Genomic DNA, 13,960 nt, shown 5'->3' on the forward strand with positions numbered 1-13,960 from the left:
GGGGACCTATGGCTGGGAGTGACCGGCTGGCTCCTGAAAAGCTACGATAGGCAGGATGGTGACCAGACCCATGGTGGCACCAGTGCCAAGTTGGGCTGGTTTGATAGTACCAAGTGGCTCCTGCAATCTGCCATCAAAAAGTTGGCAGGCCAGTTTTGTTTTCCAGGGAAAAGCGCCATTGTTTGTGTTTGGGGGACTGTGGCTGGGAGTGGCCGGCTGGCTCCTTAGAACACACGATACGCAGGATGGTTCCCAGACCCAAGGTGGCACCAGTGCCAAGTCGGGCTGGTTTGATAACACCAAGTGGCTCCTGCAATCTGCCATCCAGAAGCAGGGCAGCTTACTTTTGTTTTCCAGGGAAACGGACCGAGGTTTTTTTCTGGGGGCCTATGGCTGGGAGTGAAGGGCTGGCTCCTGAAAAGCTACGATAGGCAGGATGGTGACCAGACCCATGGTGGCACCAGTGCCAAGTTGGGCTGGTTTGATAGTACCAAGTGGCTCCTGCACTCTGCCATCAAAATGTTGGCAGGCGAGTTTTGTTTTCCAGGGAAAAGCGCCGTTGTTTGTGTTTGGAGGCCTGTGGCTGGGAGTGGCCGGCTGGCTCCTTAGAATCCACGATACGCGGCATGGTTCCCAGACCAGAGGTGGCACCAGTGCCAAGTCGGGCTGGTTTGATGGTGCAAAGTGGCTCCTGCAATCTGCCATCCAGAAGTGCGGTAGCTTACTTTTGTGTGCCAGGGAAACAGGCCGAGGTTTGTGTCTGGGGGCCTATGGCTGGGAGTGACCGGCTGGCTCCTGAAAAGCTACGATAGGCAGGATGGTGACCAGACCCATGGTGGCACCAGTGCCAAGTTGGGCTGGTTTGATAGTACCAAGTGGCTCCTGCAATCTGCCATCAAAAAGTTGGCAGGCGAGTTTTGTTTTCCAGGGAAAAGCGCCGTTGTGTGTGTTTTGGGGCCTGTGGCTGGGAGTGGCCAGCTGGCTCCTTAGAATCCACGATACGCAGGATGGTTCCCAGACCCAAGGTGGCACCAGTGCCAAGTCGGGCTGGTTTGTTAGTACCAAGTGGTTCCTGCAATCTGCCATCCAGAAGCGGGGCAGCTGAACTTTGTTTGCCAGAGAAAAAGGCTGTTGTTTGTGTTTCGGGGCCTGTGGCTGGCAGTGGACGGCTGGCTCCTGAAAATCCATGATACGCAGCATGGTTCCCAGACCCAAGGTGGCACCAGTGCCAAGTAGGGCTGGTTTCATAGTACCCAGTGTCTCCTGCAATCTGCCATCCAGAAGAGGGGCAGTTGAGTTTTGTTTTCCAGAGAAAAGGGCCGTGGTTTGTGTTTGGGGCCTATGGCTGAGAGTGACCGGCTGACCCCTGAAAATCCACTATACGCCGGATGGTTCCCAGATCCAAGGTGGCACCAGTGCCATGTTGTGCTGGTGTGATAGTCCCAAGTGGCTCCTGCAATCTGCCATCCAGAAGTGGGGCAGCTGAATTTTGTTTGCCAGAGAAAAAGGCTGTGGTTTTTGTTTGGGGGCCTATGGCTGGGAGTGGCCGGCTGGCTCCTGAAAATCCATGATACGCAGCATGGTTCCCAGACCCATGGTGGCACCAGTGCCAAGTGGGGCTGGTTTCACAGTGTCAAGTGCCTCCTGCAATCTCCCATCCAGAAGCGGGGCAGCTGAGTTTTGTTTGCCTGTGAAACGGGCCGTTGTTTTTGATTGGGGTCTGTGGCCGAGAGTGTTCAGCTGGCTCCTGACAATCCACAATACGCAGGATGGTTCCCAGACCCAAGGTGGCACCAGTGCCAAGTCGTGCTGGTTTGATAGTACCAAGTGGCTCCTGCAATCTGCCATCCAGAAGCGGTGCAGCTGAGTTTTGATTGCCAGAGGACAGGGCCGTGGGTTGTGTTCGGGGGCATATGGCTGGGAGTGGCCGGCTGTCTCATTAAAAAGATCGATACGCACGATGGTTCCCAGACCCAAGGTGGCACCAGTGCCAAGTCGGGCTGTTTTTATAGTACCAAGTGCGTCCTGCAATTTGCCATCCAGAAGAGGGGCAGTTGAGTTTTGTTTGCCAGAGAAAAGCGCCGTTGTTTGTGTTTGGGGGCTTGTGGCTGGGAGTGGCCGACTGGCGCCTTAGAATCTGCGATACGCAGCATGGTTCCCAGACCCAAGGTGGCACCAGTTCCAAGTTGGGCTGGTTTGATAGTACCAAGTGGCTCCTGCAATCTGCCATCCAGAAGCGGGGTAGCTTACTTTTGTTTGCCAGGGAAACGGGCCGAGGTTTGTGACTGGGGGCCTATGGCTGGGAGTGACCGGCTGGCTCCTGAAAAGCTAGGATAGGCAGGATGGTGACCAGACCCATGGTGGCACCAGTGCCAAGTTGGGCTGGTTTGATAGTACCAAGTGGCTCCTGCAATCTGCCATCAAAAAGTTGGCAGGCGAGTTTTGTTTTCCAGGGAAAAGCGCCGTTGTTTGTGTTTGGGCGCCTGTGGCTGGGAGTGGCCGGCTGGCTCCTTAGAATCCACGATACGCGGCATGGTTCCCAGACCAGAGGTGGCACCAGTGACAAGTCGGGCTGGTTTGATAGTACCAAGGGCGTCCTGCAATCTGCCATCCAGAAGCGGGGCAGCTTACTTTTGTTTGCCAGGGAAACGGGCCGAGGTTTGTGTCTGGGGGCCTATGGCTGGGAGTGACCGGCTGGCTCCTGAAAAGCTACGATAGGCAGGATGGTGAGCAGACCCATGGTGGCACCAGTGCCAAGTTGGGCTGGTTTGATAGTACCAAGTGGCTCCTGCAATCTGCCCTCAAAAATTTGGCAGGCGAGTTTTGTTTTCCAGGGAAAAGCGCCGTTGTTTGTGTTTGGGGGCCTGTGGGTGGGAGTGGCCGGCTGGCTCCTTAGAATCCACGATACGCAGGATGGTTCCCAGACCTGACGTGGCACCAGTGCCAAGTCGGGCTGGTTTTATAGTACCAAGTGGTTCCTGCAATCTGCCATCCAGAAGCGGGGCAGCTTACTTTTGTTTGCCAGGGTAACGGGCCGAGGTTTTTGTCTGGGCGCCTATGGCTGGGAGTGACCTGCTAGGTCCTGAAAAGCTACGATAGGCAGGATGGTGACCATATCCATGGTGGCACCAGTGCCAAGTTGGGCTGGTTTGATAGTACCAAGTGGCTCCTGCAATCCGCCATCAAAAAGTTGGCAGGCGAGTTTTGTTTTCCAGGGAAAAGCGCCGTTGTTTTTGTTTGGGTGCCTGTGGCAGGGAGTGGCCAGCGGGCTCCTCAGAATCCACGATACGCAGGATGGTTCCCAGACCCAAGGTGGCACCAGTGCCAAGTTGGGCTGGTTTGATACTACCAAGTGCGTCCTGCAATCTGCCATCCAGAAGCGGGGTAGCTTACTTTTTTTTGCCAGGGAAACGGGCCGAGGTTTTTTTCTCGGGGCCTATGGCTGGGGGTGACCTGCTGGCTCCTGAAAAGCTACGATAGGCAGGATGGTGACCAGACCCATGGTGGCACCAGTGCCAAGTTGGGCTGGTTTGATAGTACTAAGTGGCTCCTGCAATCTGCCATCAAAATGTTGGCAGGCGAGTTTTGTTTTCCAGGGAAAAGCGCCGTTGTTTGTGTTTGGGGGCCTGTGGCTGGGAGTGGCCGGCTGGCTAATTAGAATCCACGATACGCAGGATGGTTCCCAGACCAGAGGTGGCACCAGTGCCAAGTCGGGCTGGTTTGATACTACCAAGTGCGTCCTGCAATCTGCCATCCAGAAGCGGGACAGCTTACTTTTGTTTGCCAGGGAAACGCGCCGAGGTTTGTGTCTGGGGGCCTATGGCTGGGAGTGACCGGCTGGCTCCTGAAAAGCTACGATAGGCAGGATGGTGACCAGACCCATGGTGGCACCAGTGCCAAGTTGGGCTGGTTCGATAGTACCAAGTGGCTCCTGCAATCTGCCATGAAAAAGTTGGCAGGCGAGTTTCGTTTTCCAGGGAAAAGCGCCATTGTTTGTGTTTGGGGGCCTGTGGGTGGGGGTGGCCGGCTGGCTCCTTAGAATCCACGATACGCAGGATGGTTCCCAGACCTGAGGTGGCACCAGTGCCAAGTCGGGCTGGTTTGATGGTGCAAAGTGGCTCCTGCAATCTGCCATCCAGAAGTGCGGTAGCTTACTTTTGTGTGCCAGGGAAAGAGGCCGAGGTTTGTGTCTGGGGGCCTATGGCTGGGAGTGACCGGCTGGCTCCTGAAAAGCTACGATAGGCAGGATGGTGACCAGACCCATGGTGGCACCAGTGCCAAGTTGGGCTGGTTTGATAGTACCAAGTGGCTCCTGCAATCTGCCATCAAAAAGTTGGCAGGCGAGTTTTGTTTTCCAGGGAAAAGCGCCGTTGTGTGTGTTTTGGGGCCTGTGGCTGGGAGTGGCCAGCTGGCTCCTTAGAATCCACGATACGCAGGATGGTTCCCAGACCCAAGGTGGCACCAGTGCCAAGTCGGGCTGGTTTGTTAGTACCAAGTGGTTCCTGCAATCTGCCATCCAGAAGCGGGGCAGCTGAATTTTGTTTGCCAGAGAAAAAGGCTGTTGTTTGTGTTTCGGGGCCTGTGGCTGGCAGTGGACGGCTGGCTCCTGTAAATCCATGATACGCAGCATGGTTCCCAGACCCAAGGTGGCACCAGTGCCAAGTAGGGCTGGTTTCATAGTACCCAGTGTCTCCTGCAATCTGCCATCCAGAAGAGGGGCAGTTGAGTTTTGTTTTCCAGAGAAAAGGGCCGTGGTTTGTGTTTGGGGCCTATGGCTGAGAGTGACCGGCTGACCCCTGAAAATCCACTATACGCCGGATGGTTCCCAGATCCAAGGTGGCACCAGTGCCATGTTGTGCTGGTGTGATAGTCCCAAGTGGCTCCTGCAATCTGCCATCCAGAAGTGGGGCAGCTGAATTTTGTTTGCCAGAGAAAAAGGCTGTGGTTTTTGTTTGGGGGCCTATGGCTGGGAGTGGCCGGCTGGCTCCTGAAAATCCATGATACGCAGCATGGTTCCCAGACCCAAGGTGGCACCAGTGCCAAGTGGGGCTGGTTTCACAGTGTCAAGTGCCTCCTGCAATCTCCCATCCAGAAGCGGGGCAGCTGAGTTTTGTTTGCCTGTGAAACGGGCCGTTGTTTTTGATTGGGGTCTGTGGCCGAGAGTGTTCAGCTGGCTCCTGACAATCCACAATACGCAGGATGGTTCCCAGACCCAAGGTGGCACCAGTGCCAAGTCGTGCTGGTTTGATAGTACCAAGTGGCTCCTGCAATCTGCCATCCAGAAGCGGTGCAGCTGAGTTTTGATTGCCAGAGGACAGGGCCGTGGGTTGTGTTCGGGGGCATATGGCTGGGAGTGGCCGGCTGTCTCATTAAAAAGATCGATACGCACGATGGTTCCCAGACCCAAGGTGGCACCAGTGCCAAGTCGGGCTGTTTTTATAGTACCAAGTGCGTCCTGCAATTTGCCATCCAGAAGAGGGGCAGTTGAGTTTTGTTTGCCAGAGAAAAGCGCCGTTGTTTGTGTTTGGGGGCTTGTGGCTGGGAGTGGCCGACTGGCGCCTTAGAATCTGCGATACGCAGCATGGTTCCCAGACCCAAGGTGGCACCAGTTCCAAGTTGGGCTGGTTTGATAGTACCAAGTGGCTCCTGCAATCTGCCATCCAGAAGCGGGGTAGCTTACTTTTGTTTGCCAGGGAAACGGGCCGAGGTTTGTGACTGGGGGCCTATGGCTGGGAGTGACCGGCTGGCTCCTGAAAAGCTACGATAGGCAGGATGGTGACCAGACCCATGGTGGCACCAGTGCCAAGTTGGGCTGGTTTGATAGTACCAAGTGGCTCCTGCAATCTGCCATCAAAAAGTTGGCAGGCGAGTTTTGTTTTCCAGGGAAAAGCGCCGTTGTTTGTGTCTGGGGGCCTGCGGCTGGAGTGACCGGCTGGCTCCTTAGAATCCACGATACGCAGGATGGTTCCCAGACCAGAGGTGGCACCAGTGCCAAGTTGGGCTGGTTTTATAGTACCAAGTGGTTCCTGCAATCTGCCATCCAGAAGCGGGGCAGCTTACTTTTGTGTGCCAGGGAAACGGGCCGAGCTTTGTGTCTGGGCGCCTATGGCTGGGAGTGACCGGCGAGGTCCTGAAAAGCTACGATAGGCAGGATGGTGACCACATCCATTGTGGCACCAGTGACAAGTTGGGCTGCTTTGATAGTACCAAGTGGCTCCTGCAATCCGCCATCAAAAAGTTGGCAGGCGAGTTTTGTTTTCCAGGGAAAAGCGCCGTTGTTTGTGTTTGGGCGCCTGTGGCTGGGAGTGGCCGGCTGGCTCCTTAGAATCCACGATACGCAGGATGGTTCCCAGACCAGAGGTGGCACCAGTGACAAGTCGGGCTGGTTTGATAGTACCAAGGGCGTCCTGCAATCTGCCATCCAGAAGCGGGGCAGCTTACTTTTGTTTGCCAGGGAAACGGGCCGAGGTTTGTGTCTGGGGGCCTATGGCTGGGAGTGACCGGCTGGCTCCTGAAAAGCTACGATAGGCAGGATGGTGAGCAGACCCATGGTGGCACCAGTGCCAAGTTGGGCTGGTTTGATAGTACCAAGTGGCTCCTGCAATCTGCCCTCAAAAATTTGGCAGGCGAGTTTTGTTTTCCAGGGAAAAGCGCCGTTGTTTGTGTTTGGGGGCCTGTGGGTGGGAGTGGCCGGCTGGCTCCTTAGAATCCACGATACGCAGGATGGTTCCCAGACCTGACGTGGCACCAGTGCCAAGTCGGGCTGGTTTTATAGTACCAAGTGGTTCCTGCAATCTGCCATCCAGAAGCGGGGCAGCTGACTTTTGTTTGCCAGGGTAACGGGCCGAGGTTTTTGTCTGGGCGCCTATGGCTGGGAGTGACCTGCTAGGTCCTGAAAAGCTACGATAGGCAGGATGGTGACCATATCCATGGTGGCACCAGTGCCAAGTTGGGCTGGTTTGATAGTACCAAGTGGCTCCTGCAATCCGCCATCAAAAAGTTGGCAGGCGAGTTTTGTTTTCCAGGGAAAAGCGCCGTTGTTTTTGTTTGGGTGCCTGTGGCAGGGAGTGGCCAGCGGGCTCCTCAGAATCCACGATACGCAGGATGGTTCCCAGACCCAAGGTGGCACCAGTGCCAAGTTGGGCTGGTTTGATACTACCAAGTGCGTCCTGCAATCTGCCATCCAGAAGCGGGGTAGCTTACTTTTTTTTGCCAGGGAAACGGGCCGAGGTTTTTTTCTCGGGGCCTATGGCTGGGGGTGACCTGCTGGCTCCTGAAAAGCTACGATAGGCAGGATGGTGACCAGACCCATGGTGGCACCAGTGCCAAGTTGGGCTGGTTTGATAGTACCAAGTGGCTCCTGCAATCTGCCATCAAAATGTTGGCAGGCGAGTTTTGTTTTCCAGGGAAAAGCGCCGTTGTTTATGTTTGGGGGCCTGTGGCTGGGAGTGGCCGGCTGGCTAATTAGAATCCACGATACGCAGGATGGTTCCCAGACCAGAGGTGGCACCAGTGCCAAGTCGGGCTGGTTTGATACTACCAAGTGCGTCCTGCAATCTGCCATCCAGAAGCGGGATAACTTACTTTTGTTTGCCAGGGAAACGGGCCGAGGTTTGTGTCTGGGGGCCTATGGCTGGGAGTGACCGGCTGGCTCCTGAAAAGCTACGATAGGCAGGATGGTGACCAGACCCATGGTGGCACCAGTGCCAAGTTGGGCTGGTTTGATAGTACCAAGTGGCTCCTGCAATCTGCCATCAAAAAGTTGGCAGGCGAGTTTGTTATCTAGGGAAAAGCGCCGTTGTTTGTGTTTGGGGGCCTGTGGCTGGGAGTGGCCGGCTGGCTCCTTAGAATCCACGATACGCAGGATGGTTCCCAGACCCATGGTGGCACCAGTGCCAAGTTGGGCTGGTTCGATAGTACCAAGTGGCTCCTGCAATCTGCCATGAAAAAGTTGGCAGGCGAGTTTCGTTTTCCAGGGAAAAGCGCCATTGTTTGTGTTTGGGGGCCTGTGGGTGGGGGTGGCCGGCTGGCTCCTTAGAATCCACGATACGCAGGATGGTTCCCAGACCTGAGGTGGCACCAGTGCCAAGTCGGGCTGGTTTGATGGTGCAAAGTGGCTCCTGCAATCTGCCATCCAGAAGTGCGGTAGCTTACTTTTGTGTGCCAGGGAAACAGGCCGAGGTTTGTGTCTGGGGGCCTATGGCTGGGAGTGACCGGCTGGCTCCTGAAAAGCTACGATAGGCAGGATGGTGAGCAGACCCATGGTGGCACCAGTGCCAAGTTGGGCTGGTTTGATAGTACCAAGTGGCTCCTGCAATCTGCCATCAAAAAGTTGGCAGGCGAGTTTTGTTTTCCAGGGAAAAGCGCCGTTGTGTGTGTTTTGGGGCCTGTGGCTGGGAGTGGCCAGCTGGCTCCTTAGAATCCACGATACGCAGGATGGTTCCCAGACCCAAGGTGGCACCAGTGCCAAGTCGGGCTGGTTTGTTAGTACCAAGTGGTTCCTGCAATCTGCCATCCAGAAGCGGGGCAGCTGAATTTTGTTTGCCAGAGAAAAAGGCTGTTGTTTGTGTTTCGGGGCCTGTGGCTGGCAGTGGACGGCTGGCTCCTGTAAATCCATGATACGCAGCATGGTTCCCAGACCCAAGGTGGCACCAGTGCCAAGTAGGGCTGGTTTCATAGTACCCAGTGTCTCCTGCAATCTGCCATCCAGAAGAGGGGCAGTTGAGTTTTGTTTTCCAGAGAAAAGGGCCGTGGTTTGTGTTTGGGGCCTATGGCTGAGAGTGACCGGCTGACCCCTGAAAATCCACTATACGCCGGATGGTTCCCAGATCCAAGGTGGCACCAGTGCCATGTTGTGCTGGTGTGATAGTCCCAAGTGGCTCCTGCAATCTGCCATCCAGAAGTGGGGCAGCTGAATTTTGTTTGCCAGAGAAAAAGGCTGTGGTTTTTGTTTGGGGGCCTATGGCTGGGAGTGGCCGGCTGGCTCCTGAAAATCCATGATACGCAGCATGGTTCCCAGACCCAAGGTGGCACCAGTGCCAAGTGGGGCTGGTTTCACAGTGTCAAGTGCCTCCTGCAATCTCCCATCCAGAAGCGGGGCAGCTGAGTTTTGTTTGCCTGTGAAACGGGCCGTTGTTTTTGATTGGGGTCTGTGGCCGAGAGTGTTCAGCTGGCTCCTGACAATCCACAATACGCAGGATGGTTCCCAGACCCAAGGTGGCACCAGTGCCAAGTCGTGCTGGTTTGATAGTACCAAGTGGCTCCTGCAATCTGCCATCCAGAAGCGGTGCAGCTGAGTTTTGATTGCCAGAGGACAGGGCCGTGGGTTGTGTTCGGGGGCATATGGCTGGGAGTGGCCGGCTGTCTCATTAAAAAGATCGATACGCACGATGGTTCCCAGACCCAAGGTGGCACCAGTGCCAAGTCGGGCTGTTTTTATAGTACCAAGTGCGTCCTGCAATTTGCCATCCAGAAGAGGGGCAGTTGAGTTTTGTTTGCCAGAGAAAAGCGCCGTTGTTTGTGTTTGGGGGCTTGTGGCTGGGAGTGGCCGACTGGCGCCTTAGAATCTGTGATACGCAGCATGGTTCCCAGACCCAAGGTGGCACCAGTTCCAAGTTGGGCTGGTTTGATAGTACCAAGTGGCTCCTGCAATCTGCCATCCAGAAGCGGGGTAGCTTACTTTTGTTTGCCAGGGAAACGGGCCGAGGTTTGTGACTGGGGGCCTATGGCTGGGAGTGACCGGCTGGCTCCTGAAAAGCTACGATAGGCAGGATGGTGACCAGACCCATGGTGGCACCAGTGCCAAGTTGGGCTGGTTTGATAGTACCAAGTGGCTCCTGCAATCTGCCATCAAAAAGTTGGCAGGCGAGTTTTGTTTTCCAGGGAAAAGCGCCGTTGTTTGTGTCTGGGGGCCTGCGGCTGGAGTGACCGGCTGGCTCCTTAGAATCCACGATACGCAGGATGGTTCCCAGACCAGAGGTGGCACCAGTGCCAAGTTTGGCTGGTTTTATAGTACCAAGTGGTTCCTGCAATCTGCCATCCAGAAGCGGGGCAGCTTACTTTTGTGTGCCAGGGAAACGGGCCGAGCTTTGTGTCTGGGCGCCTATGGCTGGGAGTGACCGGCGAGGTCCTGAAAAGCTACGATAGGCAGGATGGTGACCACATCCATTGTGGCACCAGTGACAAGTTGGGCTGCTTTGATAGTACCAAGTGGCTCCTGCAATCCGCCATCAAAAAGTTGGCAGGCGAGTTTTGTTTTCCAGGGAAAAGCGCCGTTGTTTGTGTTTGGGCGCCTGTGGCTGGGAGTGGCCGGCTGGCTCCTTAGAATCCACGATACGCGGCATGGTTCCCAGACCAGAGGTGGCACCAGTGACAAGTCGGGCTGGTTTGATAGTACCAAGGGCGTCCTGCAATCTGCCATCCAGAAGCGGGGCAGCTTACTTTTGTTTGCCAGGGAAACGGGCCGAGGTTTGTGTCTGGGGGCCTATGGCTGGGAGTGACCGGCTGGCTCCTGAAAAGCTACGATAGGCAGGATGGTGAGCAGACCCATGGTGGCACCAGTGCCAAGTTGGGCTGGTTTGATAGTACCAAGTGGCTCCTGCAATCTGCCCTCAAAAATTTGGCAGGCGAGTTTTGTTTTCCAGGGAAAAGCGCCGTTGTTTGTGTTTGGGGGCCTGTGGGTGGGAGTGGCCGGCTGGCTCCTTAGAATCCACGATACGCAGGATGGTTCCCAGACCTGACGTGGCACCAGTGCCAAGTCGGGCTGGTTTTATAGTACCAAGTGGTTCCTGCAATCTGCCATCCAGAAGCGGGGCAGCTTACTTTTGTTTGCCAGGGTAACGGGCCGAGGTTTTTGTCTGGGCGCCTATGGCTGGGAGTGACCTGCTAGGTCCTGAAAAGCTACGATAGGCAGGATGGTGACCATATCCATGGTGGCACCAGTGCCAAGTTGGGCTGGTTTGATAGTACCAAGTGGCTCCTGCAATCCGCCATCAAAAAGTTGGCAGGCGAGTTTTGTTTTCCAGGGAAAAGCGCCGTTGTTTGTGTTTGGGTGCCTGTGGCAGGGAGTGGCCGGCGGGCTCCTCAGAATCCACGATACGCAGGATGGTTCCCAGACCCAAGGTGGCACCAGTGCCAAGTTGGGCTGGTTTGATACTACCAAGTGCGTCCTGCAATCTGCCATCCAGAAGCGGGGTAGCTTACTTTTTTTTGCCAGGGAAACGGGCCGAGGTTTTTTTCTCGGGGCCTATGGCTGGGGGTGACCTGCTGGCTCCTGAAAAGCTACGATAGGCAGGATGGTGACCAGACCCATGGTGGCACCAGTGCCAAGTTGGGCTGGTTTGATAGTACCAAGTGGCTCCTGCAATCTGCCATCAAAATGTTGGCAGGCGAGTTTTGTTTTCCAGGGAAAAGCGCCGTTGTTTGTGTTTGGGGGCCTGTGGCTGGGAGTGCCCGGCTGGCTAATTAGAATCCACGATACGCAGGATGGTTCCCAGACCAGAGGTGGCACCAGTGCCAAGTCGGGCTGGTTTGATACTACCAAGTGCGTCCTGCAATCTGCCATCCAGAAGCGGGACAGCTTACTTTTGTTTGCCAGGGAAACGGGCCGAGGTTTGTGTCTGGGGGCCTATGGCTGGGAGTGACCGGCTGGCTCCTGAAAAGCTACGATAGGCAGGATGGTGACCAGACCCATGGTGGCACCAGTGCCAAGTTGCGCTGGTTTGATAGTACCAAGTGGCTCCTGCAATCTGCCATCAAAAAGTTGGCAGGCGAGTTTGTTATCTAGGGAAAAGCGCCGTTGTTTGTGTTTGGGGGCCTGTGGCTGGGAGTGGCCGGCTGGCTCCTTAGAATCCACGATACGCAGGATGGTTCCCAGACCCATGGTGGCACCAGTGCCAAGTTGGGCTGGTTCGATAGTACCAAGTGGCTCCTGCAATCTGCCATGAAAAAGTTGGCAGGCGAGTTTCGTTTTCCAGGGAAAAGCGCCATTGTTTGTGTTTGGGGGCCTGTGGGTGGGGGTGGCCGGCTGGCTCCTTAGAATCCACGATACGCAGGATGGTTCCCAGACCTGAGGTGGCACCAGTGCCAAGTCGGGCTAGTTTGATGCTGCAAAGTGGCTCCTGCAATCTGCCATCCAGAAGCGGGGTAGGTTACTTTTGTTTGCCAGGGAAACGGGCCGAGCTTTGTGTCTGGGGGCCTATGGCTGGGAGTGACCGGCTGGCTCCTGAAAAGCTACGATAGGCAGGATGGTGACCAGACCCATGGTGGCACCAGTGCCAAGTTGGGCTGGTTTGATGGTGAAAAGTGGCTCCTGCAATCTGCCATCCTGAAGCGGGGTAGCTTACATTTGTGTACCAGGGATACGGGCTGAGGTTTATGACTGGGGGCCTAGGGCTAGGAGTGACCGGCTGGCTCCTGAAAAGCAACAATAGGCAGGATGGTTCCCAGACCCAAGGTGGCACCAGTGCCAAGTTGGGCTGGTTTGATGGTACCAACTGGCTCCTGCAATCTGCCATCTAAAAGATGTCAGGCGAGTTTTGTTTTCCAGGGAAAAGCGCCGTTGATTTTGTTTGGAGGCAGGTGGCTGGCAGTGGCTGCCTGTCGTCTTAGAATCCGGGTTACGCAGCATGGTTCCCAGAGCCAAGGTGGCACCAGTGTCAAGTTGGGCTGGTTTGATAGTACCAAGTGGCTCCTGCAATCTGCCATCCAGAAGCGGGGCAGCTTACTTTTGTTTGCCAGGGAAACGGGCCGAGGTATTTGTCTGGGGACCTATGGCTGGGAGTGACCGGCTGGCTCCTGAAAAGCTACGATAGGCAGGATGGTGACCAGACCCATGGTGGCACCAGTGCCAAGTTGGGCTGGTTTGATAGTACCAAGTGGCTCCTGCAATCTGCCATCAAAAAGTTGGCAGGCCAGTTTTGTTTTCCAGGGAAAAGCGCCATTGTTTGTGTTTGGGGGACTGTGGCTGGGAGTGGCCGGCTGGCTCCTTAGAACACACGATACGCAGGATGGTTCCCAGACCCAAGGTGGCACCAGTGCCAAGTCGGGCTGGTTTGATAACACCAAGTGGCTCCTGCAATCTGCCATCCAGAAGCAGGGCAGCTTACTTTTGTTTTCCAGGGAAACGGACCGAGGTTTTTTTCTGGGGGCCTATGGCTGGGAGTGAAGGGCTGGCTCCTGAAAAGCTACGATAGGCAGGATGGTGACCAGACCCATGGTGGCACTAGTGCCAAGTTGGGCTGGTTTGATAGTACCATGTGGCTCCTGCAATCTGCCATCAAAATGTTGGCAGGCGAGTTTTGTTTTCCAGGGAAAAGCGCCGTTGTTTGTGTTTGGAGGCCTGTGGGTGGGAGTGGCCGGCTGGCTCCTTAGAATCCACGATACGCGGCATGGTTCCCAGACCAGAGGTGGCACCAGTGCCAAGTCGGGCTGGTTTGATGGTGCAAAGTGGCTCCTGCAATCTGCCATCCAGAAGTGCGGTAGCTTACTTTTGTTTGCCAGGGAAACAGGCCGAGGTTTGTGTCTGGGGGCCTATGGCTGGGAGTGACCGGCTGGCTCCTGAAAAGCTACGATAGGCAGGATGGTGAGCAGACCCATGGTGGCACCAGTGCCAAGTTGGGCTGGTTTGATAGTACCAAGTGGCTCCTGCAATCTGCCATCAAAAAGTTGGCAGGCGAGTTTTGTTTTCCAGGGAAAAGCGCCGTTGTGTGTGTTTTGGGGCCTGTGGCTGGGAGTGGCCAGCTGGCTCCTTAGAATCCACGATACGCAGGATGGTTCCCAGACCCAAGGTGGCACCAGTGCCAAGTCGGGCTGGTTTGTTAGTACCAAGTGGTTCCTGCAATCTGCCATCCAGAAGCGGGGCAGCTGAATTTTGTTTGCCAGAGAAAAAGGCTGTTGTTTGTGTTTCGGGGCCTGTGGCTGGCAGTGGACGGCTGGCTCCTGAAAATCCATGATACGCAGC

Source organism: Melospiza melodia, chromosome 5, assembly GCF_035770615.1.
Source record: "Melospiza melodia melodia isolate bMelMel2 chromosome 5, bMelMel2.pri, whole genome shotgun sequence".
Taxonomy (NCBI): domain Eukaryota; kingdom Metazoa; phylum Chordata; class Aves; order Passeriformes; family Passerellidae; genus Melospiza; species Melospiza melodia.